Raw genomic sequence first — 19179 nt, 5'->3', positions numbered from 1 at the left:
ATAAATCAGACAAGGGATTCACAAAATGAAATTATGTAAAATATGACATCATATACATAAAACGTAGGTCAGGGGAGTAAAAAAGTGCTTTTAGAATGGGTTTAAACTTCAGTAACCATCAACTATAATATAGACTGCTATATGCATAGGATGTTATATATCAACTTAATGGTAAAGAGAAATTAAAAATCTAAAATAAAAATGCAAAAAAAGAAAAAGAAAAAAATCTAAGCATATCACTAAAGAAAGGATCAAACCACAAGGGACAGAAGAGAACTACAGAAACAACCATAAAGCAAGTAACAAAGTGGAAGTAAATACATACATAACAATAATTTGAATGTAAAAGGACTAAACACTCCCATCAAAAGATATAGGCTGACTGAATGAATAAAAAAGAAAGCTCCATCTACATGTTGCATACACACTTCAGACTAAAAGACACTTGCAGATTAAAAGTGAAGGGATTGAAAAACCATTATCATGGAACTGGAAGTGAAAAGAAAGCTGGAATAGCAATGTATGTATCAAACAAAATAGATATTAAAACAAAGAGTGTAGCAAGAGACAAAAATGATACATAATGTTAAAGGGAAAAATCAAATAAGAACATACAACAATTTTAAATATCTTTGCACCCAACATGGGAACACCGAAATGCATAAATCAACTATTAACACACATACAGGAAGAAATTGAAAATAATACAATAATACTCAGGGACCATAACACTCCACTTACATCAATGGATAGATGATCCAGGAGAAGGTAAAAGATGGCAGAGGAGTAGGGGACCTATTTCAACCAGTCCCCTGAATTGAGCTGGATATCTACCACACCATTCTGAATACCCATGAAATCAGCCTGAGACATAAGAAGATATATCTGAATCTCTACAAACAGAATATCTTTGGTGGTTGGTCTCAAGATATAACACAGGGAGCCATGATTCCACAGGCAGATATCAGAAAATAAATGGAAGGGGTAGGGAGTTTCTATAAGCACTTGAGCTGGGAAGGTGAAATAACACAGGACCACAAAAGTCTCCCAGGGTGGGGAGCAGGCAAACACTCACAGATAGGTAGTTCATAGCCTGGGGAAAGAACTTTAGGGCAGCCCCCAGACTGAAACCTGGAGCTTTGGGGGCATGCATGCAAACTGGGGGTGGCTTGTGGTTTTAGAAGCGCAAAGGGCAGAGATGTGCCCTGGCATGGAAGCAAGGGCTGGGAGTGCTGCTGTGGGGCACACAACCCAGGACACTGCTGTTTTTAGCAGCACACACAGAAACAGAAGCAGTGTGGCCTGGAGAGCTCAGTGAAGAGCAGACTGTTATCTCTCTGTTCTGAGACAGAGATATGGACACAGTCACTTTTCCTCTGACTCTCAGAAGAGATGTGGAAAGCTGCAAGGGAAAGCCACCAAAGAACAAATGCCACCACCACCACCACTCCCCGAATGGGTTTTCACTGACCCCAACCCTCCCAACAGGAGGCAGGGCAACTATGACCAAACAGGGTTGCCTGAGTAACAGCACAGAAGACCCTTCCCCCGAAGACAGGCTGGATGAATAAGAGGCTGAAAACCCTGAGGTCCTCATAAGACAGGTGCATCTTGCTTGGGTTGTGCTCAATAATTCGGACTCTGTACATTCCCTGAACCACCCCTCGACAGAATGGCTAAGGTGAGGAACCCCTAGAAAAGGAAAGATACAGAGATTGTGGCCTCTGCCACGGAACTAATGGATATGGATATAACAAATATGTCAGAAATTGACTTTAGAGTAACAATTATCAAGGTGATACCTAGGCTTGAGGAACATATCAATGACAATATAAAATCTCTGAGGACAGAAATGATATCTAATCAGGCTGAACTTAAAAATGTTATGAATGAAATGTAGTTTAAGGTGGATACACTGACTGCCAGGGACAATGAGGCAGAAGAATGAATTAGTGAGATAGAGAATAAGAAGATAGAAAACAAGGAAATTGAGGCAGCATGGGAAAAACAAATTAAAACCCAAGGAATCAAACTGAGAGAAATTAGCGACAGAATGAAACAATCTAATATCAGAATTATTGGGATGCCCAAGGGCAGGGGGTGGAGAGAGAGAGAGGTTTAGAAGATATAGTTGAGTAAATTGTAGCTGAGAACTTCCCTAATCTGGGAAATGAAACAAGCATTCATTTCCAAGAGGCAGAGAAGACCGCTCCCAAGATCAATGAGAACAGACTGAAGCCACAACATATAATAGCACAATTTGAAAATCTTAGATCCAAGGAAAAATTCTTGAAAGCAGTGAGGAGGAAGATATTTCTTATGTACAGAGTGAGGAACATCAAAATAACATCAGACCTGTCCACAGAAACCTGGCAAGCCAGAAAAGGCTGGTAAGATATATTCAGGGTACTAAATGAGAAAAACATGCAGCCAAGGCTACTTTATCCAGCAAGGTTGTCATTCAGAATTGATGGATAGACAAGGAGCTTCCAAGACAGGCAGAAACTGAAAAAACATGTGACCACCAAGCCAGTCCTGCAAAAAATATTAAGGAGGATTCTATAAAAAGAGAAAGACCCCAAGATGACAATAATATCACACCTGTCAATAACCAATCTCAACATGAACAGCTTAAAAGCTCCCATGAAACAGCACCAAGTTGTTGACTGGATAAAAAGAAAAGAGACTAATTTTGAACCTAAAGATAAATCCAGACTGAAAGTGAAGGGATGGAAAACTAACTATATTTCATGTCAACAGACCTCAAAAGAAATCAGGAGTAACAATCCACATATCAGACATATTAGATTTTAAGCTAAAGACTGTAGTTAGAGACATGGGAGGACACTATATGAAAGGGTCTATCCAACAAGAGAATTTAGCAATTGTAAATATCTACACCCTCAACATGGGAACAGCCAACTACATAAGCCAATTGTTAATGAAAATAGACAGACATATTGATAATAATACACTAATAGTAGGAGACTTCAAACTCCACTCTCAGCAATCAATAGATCATTTAAGCAGAAAATCAACAAAGAAACAAGAACTTTGATCGACACACTAGACCAGATGGACCTCATAGATATATACAAATGGGCCTCATACATATATACAGAACATTCCACCTTAAACAACAGAATACTCATTCTTCTCAAACACAAACGAACTTTCTTCAGAATAGACCACATACTGGGTCACAAATCAGGTCTCAACCAATACCAAAATACTGAGATTATTCCATGCATATTCTTAGTCCATAATGTTTGGAAACGAACTCAATCTCAGGAAAAAAATTTGGAAAAAATTCAGACAGTTGGAAGCCAAAGACCATCCTTCCTATGAATTTTTCAAATCAAAACCACAATGAGATACCACCTTATACCAGTTAGAATGGCCAAAATGGACAGGACAGGAAACAAAAAGTGTTGGAGAGGATGTGGAGAAAGGGGAACCCTCTTACACTGTTGGTGGGAATGCAAGCTGGTACAGCCACTTTGGAGAACAGTGTGGAGTTTCCTCAAAAAGTGAAAAATAGAGTTACCCTATGACCCAGCATTAGCACTACTGGGCATTTACCCCAAAGATACAGATGTAGTGAAAGTAAGGGGCACATGCACCCCCAGTGTTCATAGCAGCAGTGTCCACAATAGCCAAACTGTGGAAGGAGCCAGGATACCCTTCAACAGACAAATGGATGAAGAGGATATGGTCCATATATACAATGGAATATTACTCAGCCATCAGAAAGGATGAATATCTACCATTTATATTGACATGGATGGAGAAGATTATGCTAGGTGAAATAAGTCAGAGAAAGAGAATTATTATATGGTTTCACTTATTTGTGGAACATAAGGAATAGCATGGAGGATGTTAAGAAAAGGAAGGAAAAATGAAGGAAGGGGAATCAGGGGGGGAAATGGACCATGAGGGACTATGGAGTCCAGGAATCAAGTTGAGAGTTTTAGAGGGGAGGGGGGATGGGAGGATTGGTTAGCCCAGTGATGGGTAGGTATTAAGAAGGGCAGGTATTGGATGGAGCACTGGGTGTTATATGCAAACCATGAATCGTGGAACACTACATCAAAAACAAATGATGTACTGTATGGTGACTAACATAATAAAAAAAAAATTTTAAAAATGGATTGATCATTCAGACAGAAAATTAACAAAGAAACAGTGGCTCCTATGGACACATTGGACCAGATGGATAAGAGATGTATTCAGGACATTCCATCCCCCAACAGTGGAATACATCTTTTTTCAAGTGCACATGTAATATTCTCCAGAATAGATCACATGTTAGGCTACAAAATAAGTCCTAATAGGTTTTTTAAATTTAAATCTTATCATGCATCTTTTCCAACCACAGCAGTATGTAACCAGAAGTCAAACTCAAGAAAAAATCTGGAAAGGACACAAACACATGGAGATTAACTAATAAGATACTAAACAATGAATGGGCCAACCAAGAAATCTGGTTGGCTATCAAGAAGAAATAAAAAAATACATGGAAACAAATGAAAGTTAAAACAATTGTCCAAAATTTCTGGGATTCAACTAAAGCTTTTCTAAGAGGTAGGATCAGAATATCATTGTCATTTTTGGTCTTTGCTTTCCACTCACAGAGTCCCCTTTAATGTTTCTTGCAGGGCTCATTATTTTTGTGAGGTCTTTTAGTAAAATTGATGGACTGTACACTAATTCTATTTTTCATTCTTTATGGAAGCTCCATAATGTTTTCTACAATGGCTGCACCAGCTTCCACTTCCACCAACAGTGTACAAGGGTTCTTTTCTTATTCAAATCCTAACCAACAGTTATTTCTTTTCTTCTTCTTGATTTTAGACTTTCTGAAATATGTGCATTGATATCTCATTGTGGTTTTGATTTACATTTCTCTGATGATTAGTGATGTTGTGCATCTTCTCACATATCTGTTGGCTACCTATATGTTTTCTTGGGGGAAATGTTTATTCATGTTCTCTGTCCATGTTTTAATCAGAGTATTTGTGTTTTTGGAGTTGAATTTTATGTTCTCTATATATTTTGGATATAATCCTTTATTGGATATATCATTTGCAAATACCTTCTCAACTTCAGTAGGTTGTCTTTTTGTTTTCCTGATTGTTTCCTTCACCATATAATGACTCTAGCAATGTGACACAACACATTGACAAAACAAAGGGGAAAAAATCCATATGATCTTTTCAATAGATACAGAAAAAAAATGTGAAAATGTACAACATCCATTCATGATGATTCATAACTCTCAACAAGTTAGGTTTAGAGGGAAAATGTTTTAACCTAATAAGGCCATATATTTAAAATATCCACAGCTAACATCACACTTAATAGTGAATAAATTGAAAACTTTTCTTAGTTCATATATTGTTTTTTTAAAATACAACCTATCCATATGCTGCCTATAAGAGACTCATTTTATACTAAAGACACCCATGATTGAAAGTGAAGGAATAGAGAAAGATATATCATGCAAATGGACATCAAACAAAAAGCCAAAGTAGCAATATTTATATCACACACTCTAGATTTTATTTTTTCCCAAATTTTTCTTTAAATTCCAGCTAGTCAACACACAGTTCAATATTGGTTTCTAGAATAGAATTAAGTGGGCGCCTGGGTGGCTCAGTGGGTTAAGCTGCTGCCTTCGGCTCAGGTCATGATCTCAGGGTCCTGGGATCGAGTCCCGCATCGGGCTCTCTGCTCAGCAGGGAGCCTGCTTCCTCCTCTCTCTCTCTCTGCCTGCCTCTCTGCCTACTTGTGATCTCTCTCTGTCAAATAAATAAATAAAATCTTAAAAAAAAAAAAAAGCCATCAAAACCTCTAATTGTGGAGAGCATGTTTAGGATGGGTTTTAAAAAAAAAAAAAAAAAAAAAAAAAAAAAAAAAAAAAATAGAATAGAATTAAGTGTTTCATCACTTCCATATCACACCCAGTGCTCACCATAACAAGTGCCTTCCTTAATATACATCATCCTTCAGCCTATCCCCCACATGTCTCTCACACAAACTAGATTTCAAACCAAAAAGTGTAACAAATGATGAAGAAGATATAGAATGTCAGAATTAAAGGTACTATCCAACAAGATATAACAATTGTAAATACTTCTGACACCAACAATGGGAGTACCCAGATATAAAAAAAGTAACAAACATAAAGGAACTCATTGATAAGAATACAATAATAGCAGGGAACTTAAACACCACACTTATAGCAATGGACAGGTCATCTAAGCAAAAAAATCAATAAGGAAACAATGACTTTGAAGACACACTGGACCAGATAGACTTAACAGATATATTTAGAAAATTTCATTCTGAAGCAGAAGAATACACATTCTTTTCAAGTGTACATGAGACATTCTCCATAATTCTCACATACTGGGTCATGAATCAGGCCTCAACAAATACAAAAAAACCGAGATTATACCATGCATATTTTCAGACCTCAGTGCTATGAAATTTGAATTCAACCACAAAAGAAAACTTGGAAAAATCACAAATAGATGGAGGGTAAAAAAACATCCTACTAAGGAATGAATGAGTGAAACAGAAAATAAAAGAACAAATAAAAATACATGAAAACCAATGAAAATGAAAACATGATAGTCCAAAACCTTTGAAATACAGCAAAGTGGTTCTAAAAGGGAAGTATACAATAAGATAGGCCTATTTCAAGAGCAAGAAAAGTCTCAAATACACAACCTAAACTCACACCTAAAGAAGCTAGGAAAAGGACAACAAATGAAGCCTACAGCCAGCAGAAGTAGAGCAATAATAAGGATTAGAGCTGAAATAAATGATATAGAAACATAGAACAGATCAATGAAACCAGCAGATGGTCTTTGAGAATATTATTAAAATTGAAAAAAAGAAAAAACAAAGGACCCAAATAAAGAAAATCACAAATATGAGTGGAGAAATAAACACCACAGAAATAAAGACAATTATAAGAGAATATTATGGGAAATTATATGCCAAAAAATTGGATAACCTGAAAAAAGTGGATATAGTCCCAAAACATAAAATACCAAACTGAAACAGGAAGAAATAGGAAACTTGAAGAGACCAATAACCAACAAAGGAATTGAATCAGTGATCAAAAATCTACCCCAAAATCAAATGTCTTAGGCGAGATGGCCTCCTAGGGGAATTCTAACAAACATTTAAAGAAGAGTTAATACCTATTCTTCTCAAAGTATTCCAAAAAATAGAAATGGAAGGAAAACTTCCAACTCCATTTTGTGAGACCAGCATTATTCTGATACCAAAACTAGATAAAGACTCCACTAAAAAGAGCAATATCCTTAATGAACATGGATGCAAAAATTCTCAATTAAATACTGGCATACCAAATCTAACAGTATATTAAAAGAATCATTCACCCCAATCACTTAGGATTCATCCCTGGGTTGCAAAGGTGATTCAATATTCACAGAACAATCAATGTGATGCAACACAGTAATAAAAGAAAAGACAGGAACTATATGATCCTCTCAATAGATGGAAAAATAGCATTTGACAAAGTACAACAATGGTTCATGATAAAAACAATCCTAAAATTTGTGTGGGACCATGAAAGACAAAGAATAGCCAAAGGAATCTTGAAAAAGAAAAGCAAAGTGGGAGGCATCACAATTCCACACTCCAAGTTATATTGAAAAGTTGTAGTGATCAAGACAATATGGTACTGGCACAAAAAACAGACACATAGATCAATGGAACAGAATAGGAAACTCTGAAATGAACCCACAACTATATGGTCAATTGGTCTTTGAGGAAGTAGCAAAGGTTATTTAATGGAAAAATGTCTCTTCAACAAAGGGTGCTTTGAAAACTGGATAGCAACTTGCAGAAGAATGAACTGGACCACTTTCTTACACTACACACAAAGATAAATTCAAAATGGATTAAACACCTAAATGTGAGGCAGGAAATCATCAAGATCCCAGAGGAAAGCACAGGTAGTAACTTCTTTGAGATCAACTGTAGCAACTTCTTACTAGATATGTCTTTTGAGGCTAGGTAAACAATAGTTAAAATAAACTACTGGGACTTGATCAAAATAAGAAACCTCTGAACAGCAAAGGAAACAATGAACTAAACTAAAAGACAACCTATAAAATGGGAGAAAGTATTTTGCAAATAACATATCTGACAAAGGGTTAGTATCCAAAATATATAAAGAACTTATAAAACTCAACACTGAAAAAACAAATAATCCAGTTATAAAGTAGGTAGAAGACATCAATAGACATTTTTCCAAAGAAGACAACCAGATGGCTAACAGACAACATGAACAGAACTTCAACATCACTCATTATCAGGAAAAGACAAATCAAAACTGCAATGAGACATCATTTCACACCAGCAAGAATGGCTAAAACTAAAACACAGGAAACAACAAATATTACCAAGGATGCAGAGACAGGGGAACCCTTTCACACTGTTGGGGGGAATGCAGACAGGTGCAGTCATTCTGGAAAACTGTACGGAGGTTCCTCAAAAAGATAAAAGGAGAACTACCCTACAACCAAGCAATTGTACTACTAGGTATTTACCCAAAGGACACAAAATTACTGATTCAAAGGTGTATATGCACCCCAATGTTTATAGCAGCATTATCAACAATAGCAATTTGTGGAAAGAACCTAAATGTCCATCAACTGATGAATGGATAAAGAAGTAGTCTATATGTGTATAATGAAATATTACTCAGCCATCAAAAATAATGAAATCTTGCCATTTGCAAGGACATGGATAGAGCTAGAGAGTTTTATACTAAGTGAAATATATTAGAGGAAAACAAATACAATATGAATGCACTCCTGTGTGGAATTTAAGAAGTAAAACAAAAGAACAAAGAAAAAAAGAGGCAAGCAAAAGACCAGACTCTTAAATATATGGAACAAATTAGTGGTTGGTAGAAGGGAGGTGAGTGTTAGGATGAGTGAAATAGGTGAATGGGATTAAGAGTACACATCATGATGAGCACTGGGTAATGTATGGAATCATTTAATCCTTATGTTTTACACCTGAAACTAATGTAACACTGTATATTATATACACAAATTTAAAAATGAAAATGAAAATTCAAAAAATTTAAAAATAAAGGTATTATTCCTTTCTAACAATCTACCTGGTCACCGAAGTGCTCTGATCAATTTATACAATGAGATTAATGTTTTTCTCATTCCCACTAACCCAAAATCTGTTCTTCAATCCACATAACAAGAAATAATTTTAAATTTCAAATCTCATTATTTAAGAAAATACCTTTTTAAAGTTATAAAGGCCATAGATAGTAATTTTTTCTTTTGGATTTAGGCAGAGTAAATAGAAATCCTTCTAGAAAGGATTTACCATACTAGATCCATTAAGAACATCATGGAAGAGGTCAAAATATTAATATTAACAGAAGTCTGAAAGTAGTTGGTTCTAACATTCATGAATGCCTTTGTGGGTTTCAAGACTTCAGTGGAGGAAATAAGTTGTGGTGGAAATAGCAAGAGAGCTATAATTAGAGGTGGAGACTTAGGTTGTGACTGAATTGCTGCTATTGCATAATAAATCATTAATGGATAAGGTGTTGCTATATGGATTAAACACAAAGTGATTCCTTAAGATAAAATTGATACCTAATGAAGATTCTTTTTTTTTAAGATTTTATTTATTTGATAAAGAGAGATCACAAGTAGGCAGAGAGGCAAGCAGAGAGAGAGAGAGAGAGAAGAGGAAGCAGGCTCCCTGCCGAGCAGAGACTCGATCCCAGAACCCTGAGATCATGACCCAAGCGGAAGGCAGAGGCTTAACCCACTCAGCCACCCAGGCGCCCCCCTAATGAAGATTCTTAAAAGATTGTTGCAATGACAGGAAAGAATGTCCAATGGAAAAAAGACAGCCTCTTAAATAAATGGTGCTGGGAAAATTGGACAGCCACATGCAGAAAAATGAAATTCGACCATTTCCTTACACCACACATGAAAATAGACTCAAAATGGATGAAGGACCTCAATGTGAGAAAGGAATCCATCAGAATCCTTGAGGAGAACACAGGCAGCAACCTCTTCAACCTCAGCCACAGCAACATCTTCCTAGGAACATTGCCAAAGGCAAGGGAAGCAAGGGCAAAAAATGAACTAATGGGATTTCATCAAGATCAAAAGCTTTTGCACAGCAAAGGAAACAGTTAACAAAACCCAAAGACAACTGACAGAATGGGAGAAGATATTTGCAAACGACATATCAGATAAAGGTCTAGTGTCCAAAATCTATAAAGAACTTAGCAAACTCAACACCCAAAGAACAAATAATCCAATCAAGAAATGGGCAGAAGACATGAACAGACACATCTGCAAAAAAGACATCCAGATGACCAACAGACACATGAAAAAGTGCTCCATATCACTCGGCATCAGGGAAATCCAAATCAAAACCACAATGAGATATCACCTCACACCAGTCAGAATGGCTAAAATAAACAAGTCAGGAAATGACAGATGTTGGCGAGGAAGCAGAGAAAGGGGAACCCTCCTCCACTGTTGGTGGGAATGCAAGCTGGTGCAACCATTCTGGAAAACAGCATGGAGGTTCCTCAAAATGTTGGAAATAAAACTACCCCTTGACCCAGCAATTTCACTACTGGGTATTTACCCTAAAGATACAAACGTAGTGATCGAAGGGGCATGTGCACCCAAATGTTTATAGCAGCAATGTCTACAATCGCCAAACTATGGAAAGAACCTAGAAATCCATCAATAGATGAATGGATAAAGAAGATGTGTTATATATACACGATGGAATACTATGCAGCCATGAAAAGGAATGAAAGCTTGCCACTTGAGACAATGTGGATGGAACTAGAGGGTATCATGCTTAGCGAAATAAGTAAAGCGGAGAAAGACAACTATCATATGCTCTCCCTGATATGAGGAAGTGGAGATGCAACACGGGGGGTTAAGGGCGTAGGAGAAGAATAAATGAAACAAGATGGGATTGGGAGGGAGACAAACCATAAGTGACTCTTAATCTCACAAAACAAACTGAGGGTTGCTGGGGGGAGGGGGGATTGGGAGAAGGGGGGTGGGGTTGTGGACATTGGGGATGGTATGTGCCATGGTGAGTGCTGTGAAGTGTGTAAACCTGGCGATTCACAGACCTGTACCCCTAGGGATAAAAATATATTATATGTTTATAAAAAATAAAAAATTTAAAAAAAAAGAATCATAGTGAAGAAGGATGTTGGAACCAAAAAAAAAAAAGGACTATTGCAATGATAACAAAGATTTAGAAAATCAAATAAACAGTATATAAATCGACAGTAGGTTTGAAAGGATTGACTCTAATTTTGAAAGAAGTTCTACAGTGGGTCAAATGCTATCAAAGAACATCATGTGCTACAGAGAAATCCTTTGTGAAAGGAAGGACCAACAGATGTGGTCATCTTCCCTGTTGTCTTATTTGAAGAAATTGTCACAGATACTCCAGCCTTCAGCAACCATGACTCTGATCAGTCAGCACCCATCAACACTGACACAACATCCTCCACCAGCAAAAAGATTATGATTTGTCAAAAGCTCAAATGACAATATTTTTAGGAGTAAAGTATTTTCAATTAACGTATGCCCATTGTTTTTTTAGATACAGTGATATTGAACACTTAATAGACTACAGTACAGTGTAAACATAACTTTTATATGCACTTGAAAGAATTGTTTTACTCATTTTATTGCAACATTTATTTTATTGCAAACTTGCAACCAAGTATTAATTGAACTCACAATGTTTCTGAGGTATGACTTTAGTAAAGGTAGTGGATCAATCCCTTATGAAGCAAGTAAGCAGGTTAAAAACAAAAGTAGTAAAATTAACTAAAATTACAATAATTAATTATGGGATGCATAAAATGAAAAGATGCAGAATTTGACATCAAAGATTTAAAATATATGAAACTTCTGGAAGAAAAAAGACAGTAATTTCTTTTTTTTTTTTTAATTTTTTAAATCTATTTTTTATTTATTTTCAGCATAACAGTATTCATTATTTTTGCATGACACCCAGTGCTCCATGCAATCCATGTCCTCTCTAATACCCACTACCTGGTTCCCCCAACCTCCCACCCCCCCCCCACCACTTCAAACCCCTCAGATTGTTTTTCAGAGTCCATAGTCTCTCATGGTTCACCTCCCCTTCCAATTTACCCTAACTCCCTTCTCCTCTCTAACTCCCCATGTCCTCCATGCTATTTCTTATGCTCCACAAATAAGTGAAACCATATGATAATTGACTCTCTCTGCTTGACTTATTTCACTCAGCATAATCTCTTCCAGTCCCGTCCATGTTGCTACAAAAGTTGGGTATTCATCCTTTCTGATGGAGGCATAATACTCCGTAGTGTATATGGACCACATCTTCCTTATCCATTTATCCGTTGAAGGGCATCTTGGTTCTTTACACAGTTTGGCGACTGTAGCCATTGCTGCTATAAACATTGGGGTACAGATGGCCCTTCTTTTCACTACATCTGTATCCTTGGGGTAAATACCCAGGAGTGCAATTGCAGGGTTATAGGGAAGTTCTATTTTTAATTTCTTGAGGAATCTCCACACTATTCTCCAAAGAGGCTGCACCAACTTGCATTCCCACCGATAGTTCAAGAGGGCTCCCCTTTCTCCACATCCTCTTCAACACATGTTGTTTCCTGTCTTGTTAATTTTGGCCATTCTGACTTGTGTAAGGTGGTATCTCAATATGGTTTTGTTTTGAATATCCCTGATGGCTAATGATGATGAACATTTTTTCATGTGTCTGGTAGCCATTTGTATGTCTTCTTTGGAGAAGTGTCTGTTCATGTATTCTGCCCATTTTTTATATGATTATCTGTTTTGTGTGTGTTGACTTTGAGTAATTTCTTTGACATTTGTTGTAGCAAAATTTTCTAGATATGTCTCCTCATGCAAGAAAAATGAAAGCAGAAATAAATAATTGAAACTACCCAAAATAAAAAGCTTTTGCACAGTCAAGGAAGCTATCAACAAAACAAAAACTCATCACACAGAATGGGAAAAATATTTGCAAATTATATATCAAATAAGGGGTGAATATACAAATTATATGAAAACTATGTATCTCAACAGCAAAGAAAAAGTAAACCAATTACAAAATTGGCAAAGAAACTAGACATTTTTTCAAAAGGAGACTTAACACATGACCAACAGACATGAGAAGATGCTCAGAATCACTAATTGTCAGGGAAATGTTAATCAAAACCACAATGAAATATCACATCACATTTTTCAGAACGGTTAGAATAAAAAAGACAAGAAATACCAAGTGTTGGCGAAGATGTGGAGAAAAAGAAACCCTTGTGCAATGTTGGTAGGAATATAAATGGTGCAGCCACTGTGAAAAATGGTATGAAGATTCTTTAGAAAAATTGCAAGTGGAAATGTCATATGATCCTATATCATATGATCCTAAAGTAAAGGAAATACTAATTTGAAAAGATATTTGCACCTTCATGTTTATTGCGGCATAATTTACAATAGCCAAAATATGGAAACAATTAAGTGTCCACTGATGGATGAATGTATAAGGAAAATATTATTATATATTTAGTCACATTATACAGCCATAAAGAAGGATGAGGTCTTGCTATTTGTGACAACAGTAATGTACCTAGAGAGTACTATACTAAGTGAAATAAGTCAGATTGAGAAAGACAAATACCATATGATTTCATTTATATGTGAAATCTAAAATACAACAAATGAATAATCAAGCAAAAAAGCAGAATTTGACCTACAAATACAGAAGAAAAACTGATGGTTGCCAGAAGGCAAGGGAGTGGGGAGATGGGAAAAACTGGTAAAGGGGTGTGGGGAATACAGGCTTCCACTTATGGAATAAGTCATGGAAATAGGCACAGCATAGAAAATATAGATATTGTAATAGTACCGTATAGTGACAGTAGCTACACTTTTGCTGAGCATAGAATGATGTATATAGAAGTTGAGTGACTATGTTGTACACCTGAAATTAATGTAACATTATGTCTTAACTATACTCAAATAAATAAACAGTGTTGGAAAAACTGTACAGCTACATACAAAAGAATGAAACTAGACTACTATCTTACACATTACACAAAAATTAACTTAAAATGGATTAAAGACTTGAATGTAAGACCTGAAACCATAAAGTTCCTAGAAAAAACATAGGTGACAATCTCCTTAACTTTAGCCTTAGTAATGTTTTTGTAGCTCTAACTCCAAGGGCAAGGGAAAGAAAAACAAAAATAAACAAATGGGATTATATCAAACCAAAATTTTTTGCACAGTAAAGGAAACTTCTTCATCAAAAGAAAAAAATCTACTAAATGGGAGATTTTTGCAAATCACATATCCAAGAACGGATTAGTATTAAAAAATATATATTAGAAACTTATATAACTCAACACCAAAAACCAACAACAAACAACCTGATTAAGTCCTGGGAAGATGATTTGAATAAGCATTTGAATAAGCAATAAGCAATAAGGAAAGAAAATATACAGATAGCCAATAGGCAGATGAAAAGATAGTCAACATTATTTATTATTAGGGAAATACAAATCAAAACCACAATGAGATATCACCTCACACTGGTTAGATTGATTATCATCAAGAAGACAAAAATAAAAAGTTTTGGAGATGGTGTGGAGAAAAAATTAATCTTCATACATTGTTGGTAGAAATGTAAATTGGTATAGCCACAGTGGAAAATGGTATGTGATTTTTCAGAAAGTTAAGAATAGAACCACCATATGATTCAGTTATTCCACTTCTGAATATTTATCTGAAACATAGAAAGACTCTAATTTGAAAAGGTATATGTACCCTTGTGTTGTTCATAGCAGCATCATTTATAATGGCAAAGATATGAAAACAACCTAAATCTCCATCAATAGATAAGTGGATAAATAAAATATAGTATGTATACACCACACACACACACACACACACACACTGAAATACTACTACTTGGCCATAATAAAGAATGAAATCTTGCCATTTCTGACAACATGGATGGAACTCGAGGGTATTATGTTAGGTGAAACTAGTCCCAAAGGAGAAAGAAAAAACAATATGATTTCACTCATATGTGGAATCAATAAACTAACAACACTAAACAGATAAACAAAACAAAAACAAAAACAAATACATAAACACAGAGAACAGATTGGTGGCTACCAATGAAGGGGATTGGGGGGGTGGGAAAAATGGGTGAATGGGCCAAGTATACGGTGATGGATGGTAAATAGACTTTTGGAGGTGATTATTTTGTAATGAGTACAGATGTTGAGTTATAATGCACACCCTGAACTTTCACAATGTTATATATCAATTTTTCCTCAATATTAAAAAAGAAGATGTGACATTATTTGGAGATCCGACTTTCAAAGTCATAATTAGTTTTATATGAGGATTTCAGAGTGGGTGCTAATCCAATATAGCTGGTGTTCTTATAAAAAGAAAAAATTTGATCACATAGATAAACACCAGAGGTATGTGCACAAAGAAAAGTAGCCATGTGAGGACATAGAAAATGGACATCTGAAATCCAAGGAAAGAGGTCTCAGAAGAAATCAACTCTGCCAACATGTTGACCTAGGACTTTTGGTTTCTATAACTGTGAGAAATTTAATTTTTGTTGTTTAACCCCTCACAAAAAGTAAAATAGTCTAAATAGGCCAATTAAAGTATATATACTGGCGGAGGAGTCAAGATGGCGGAGAAGTAGCAGGCGGAGACTACTTCAGCTAGCCGGAGATCAGCTAGATAGCTTATCTAAAGATTGCAAACACCTGAAAATCCATCGGCATATCGAAGAGAAGAAGAACAGCAATTCTGGAAACAGAAAAACAACCACTTTCTGAAAGGTAGGACCGGCGGAGAAGTGAATCCAAAGCGACGGGAAGATAGACCCCGGGGGGAGGGGCCGGCTCCCGGCAAGCGGCGGAACAACGGAGCACAAAATCAGGACTTTTAAAAGTCTGTTCCGCTGAGGGACATCGCTCCAGAGGCTACCCGGGGCAAACCCCACACGGGGTCAGCGTGGCCTCAGGTCCCGCAGGGTCACAGAAGGATCGGGGGTGTCTGAGTGTCACAGAGCTTGCGGGTATTGGAACGGGAAAGCCGGCTACAGAGACAGAGCCGACAGTAAGCTCGCCGCTCGGTGTTACCTTGAACCGGTCGCAGGCTCAGTGAGCTCGGAGCACGGCCGGAGATCAGGCAGATGGGAGTAACTGGGCGCTGTTCTCTGAGGGCGCACTGAGGAGTGCGGCCCTAGGCTCTCGACTCCTCCAGGCCGGAGACCAGGAGGCTGCCATTTGTATTCCCGTCCTCTGGAACTCTACGGAAAGCGCTCAGGGAACAAAAGCTCCTGAAAGCAAACCCAAGCGGATTACTCACCCCGGCCCCGGGTAAGGGCGGTGCAATTCCGCCTGGGGCAAAGACACTTGAGAATCACTACAACAGGCCCCTCCCCCAGAAGATCAACAAGAAATCCAGCCGAGACCAAGTTCACCTACCAAAGAGTGCGGTTTCAATACCAAGGAGAGCAGCCGAATTCTAGAGGAGGAGAAAGCAAAGCACGGAACTCATGGCTTTTTCCCTGTGATTTTTTTTAGTCTTGCGGTTAATTTAATTTTTTTCTTTTTCATTTTTTGTTTTTTTTTTCTCGCCTTTGGGTAAATTTTTTTTTAACTGTTACCTTTTTCTTTTTTAACGATTTTTTACTAGTTTATCTAATACATATATTTTTTCTTTTTTATATTTTTCTTAGGTGTTTTCTTTTTTTTAAAGTATATAGACTGGCACAGTGAATAAAAATACATGACTCAAATATATGCAGTCTATAAGAAATTCACTTTCAATATAATTATATAGGCAGACTGAAATATAAACTTGTTAAAAAGAGTATACCATGCAAACACTGATCAAAAGCAGAGTGCCAATATCAATATGAGATAAAGTAGATATCAGGGCAAAATTACCAAGGGCAGTGGTACAAGGGTCAGTCAACTGAGAGGACATAGAAATCCTAAATACTGATGCAGCAAACAACAGTAGCAAATTATGTGAAGTAAAAACTAAGAGAACTATATACAGAAATAGAAAAATACATAATTATAATTGAACACTTTGACACTGTTCTCTCGAAAATTGATGGAATAACTGAACAAAATAAGCAAAGCTATAGAATTCGACAATACCATCAGCCAACAAGATTTAATTGGCAATTACAGAGCACTCCAGCCAACAACAGTAGAATACACATTCTTTTTAAGTGTTCATGAAGATTCACCAGAACAGACCATTATTTTAGTAATAAAACAAACTTAAACAAATTTAAAAGATTTAAAATTATACTGTACTTTTTCCAATAATGGGATAAAGCAAGAAAACAATAATATATTTTTTTAAAGTTTTAAATTTAAATTCCAGTTAGTTAACATACAGTATAATATTAGTTTCAGGTGTAGAATTTAGGGATTCAACACTTACATACAGCACTCAGTGCTCATCACAACAAGTGAACTCCTTAATCCCCATCACTTATTTAACCCATAACCCCACCTCCCCTCTGGTAACCATTGGTTTGTACTCTATGGTTAAGACTCTGTTTCTTGGTTTGCCTCTCTCTCTCCTTTTCCCCTTTATGATCATTTGTTTTGTTTCTTAAATTCCACATATGAATGAAATCATATGGTATTTGTCTTTTTCTGACTGACTTATTTCACTTGGCTTAATACTCTCTAGCTCCATCCATATTCTTGCAAATGGCAAGATTTCACTCTTTTTTATGACTCAGTAATATATATGTATGAATATACACACATATATAAAATATAATTTTTTATGACTCAGTAATATATATGTATCTATGTATCTCAAATCTTTTTATTTTATTTTTAAAAGATTTTATTTATTTATTTGAAAGAGAGTGAATGAGAGAGAGCATGGGGGTTTCAGAGGAAGAAGCATCCTCCCCGCTGAGCAGGGAGCCCGATCCAGGACTTGATCCTGGGATTCCAGGATCATGACCTGAGCCGAAGGCAGTCATTTAACCAAGTGAGTCACCCAGGCACCCCATCTCAAATCTTTATCCACTCATCACTTGATGGATATTTGGACATTTGTCACAATTTGGCTATTGTAGATAATGCTGCTGTAGACATTGGGATTCATGTATCCCTTTGAATCAGTACTTCTGTATTCTTTCGGCAATTACCTACTAGTGCAATTGCTGGTAATTCTATTTTTAACTTTTTGAGGAACTTTATGCTGTTTTCCAGAGTGGCTGCAACAGTATGCATTCCCACCAACAGTGCAAGTGGGTTCCCTTTTCTTTACATCTTTGCACAAAACAATAATAGAAAAAAAAAAGAAAATCTTCCAACCCTTGGTAATTTAAAAAAGAAAAAAAATGCACATCTTGAAAGAATCTATGAATAAAAATGAAGTGTGTGTGTGTGTGTGTGCGTGCACGCACTTTAAAATTTTGTGGGATGCAGCTAAAGTAGTACTTAAGAATTTGTAGCACTGCATGTTTTCATCAGAAAATAGAAAAGATCTCAAGTCAATTATCAAAATCTCTGCCTTAAGAAATTAGAAAAGTAAAATGAGGGGTGCCTTGATGCCTACTCAGCTGGGAGCCTGATTCTCCCTCTCCTCTGTAGCTCCCCCCTTCTTGTCTCTCTCACTCGCTCTCTCACTCTCTCTCTCACATAAATAAATAAAACCTTTAAAAAAGTAAAATGAATCTAAAACAAGTGGAAGTTAGCAATAATAAAAACAGAAATCTATTAAATTAAAAACAATTGAAAAATCAATAAAGCTGTTTCTTTAAAATAAATCAACAAAACTGAGAAACATCTATCAAGGTTGGCAAAGATTAAAAAGAGAAGACACAAACCACCTATATCAGAAATGAAACTAAGGATATCACTAAAGATTCTGCAACTGTTAAAATGTAGGAGAAAACTATGAACAAATTTACACTAATAAATCTGACAACTTAAAAAAAATGTACAAATACCTCAAAAAACCAAAAAAAAACTATATCTCAACTGAGACAGAATAAGTAAGTGTAATAATCTTACAACTG

This window comes from Mustela putorius, unplaced genomic scaffold (genome assembly GCF_011764305.1).
Source record: "Mustela putorius furo isolate JIRA1106 unplaced genomic scaffold, ASM1176430v1.1 tig00001114_pilon_pilon_pilon, whole genome shotgun sequence".
Classification (NCBI taxonomy): domain Eukaryota; kingdom Metazoa; phylum Chordata; class Mammalia; order Carnivora; family Mustelidae; genus Mustela; species Mustela putorius.
This window is presented reverse-complemented; position numbering follows the sequence as displayed.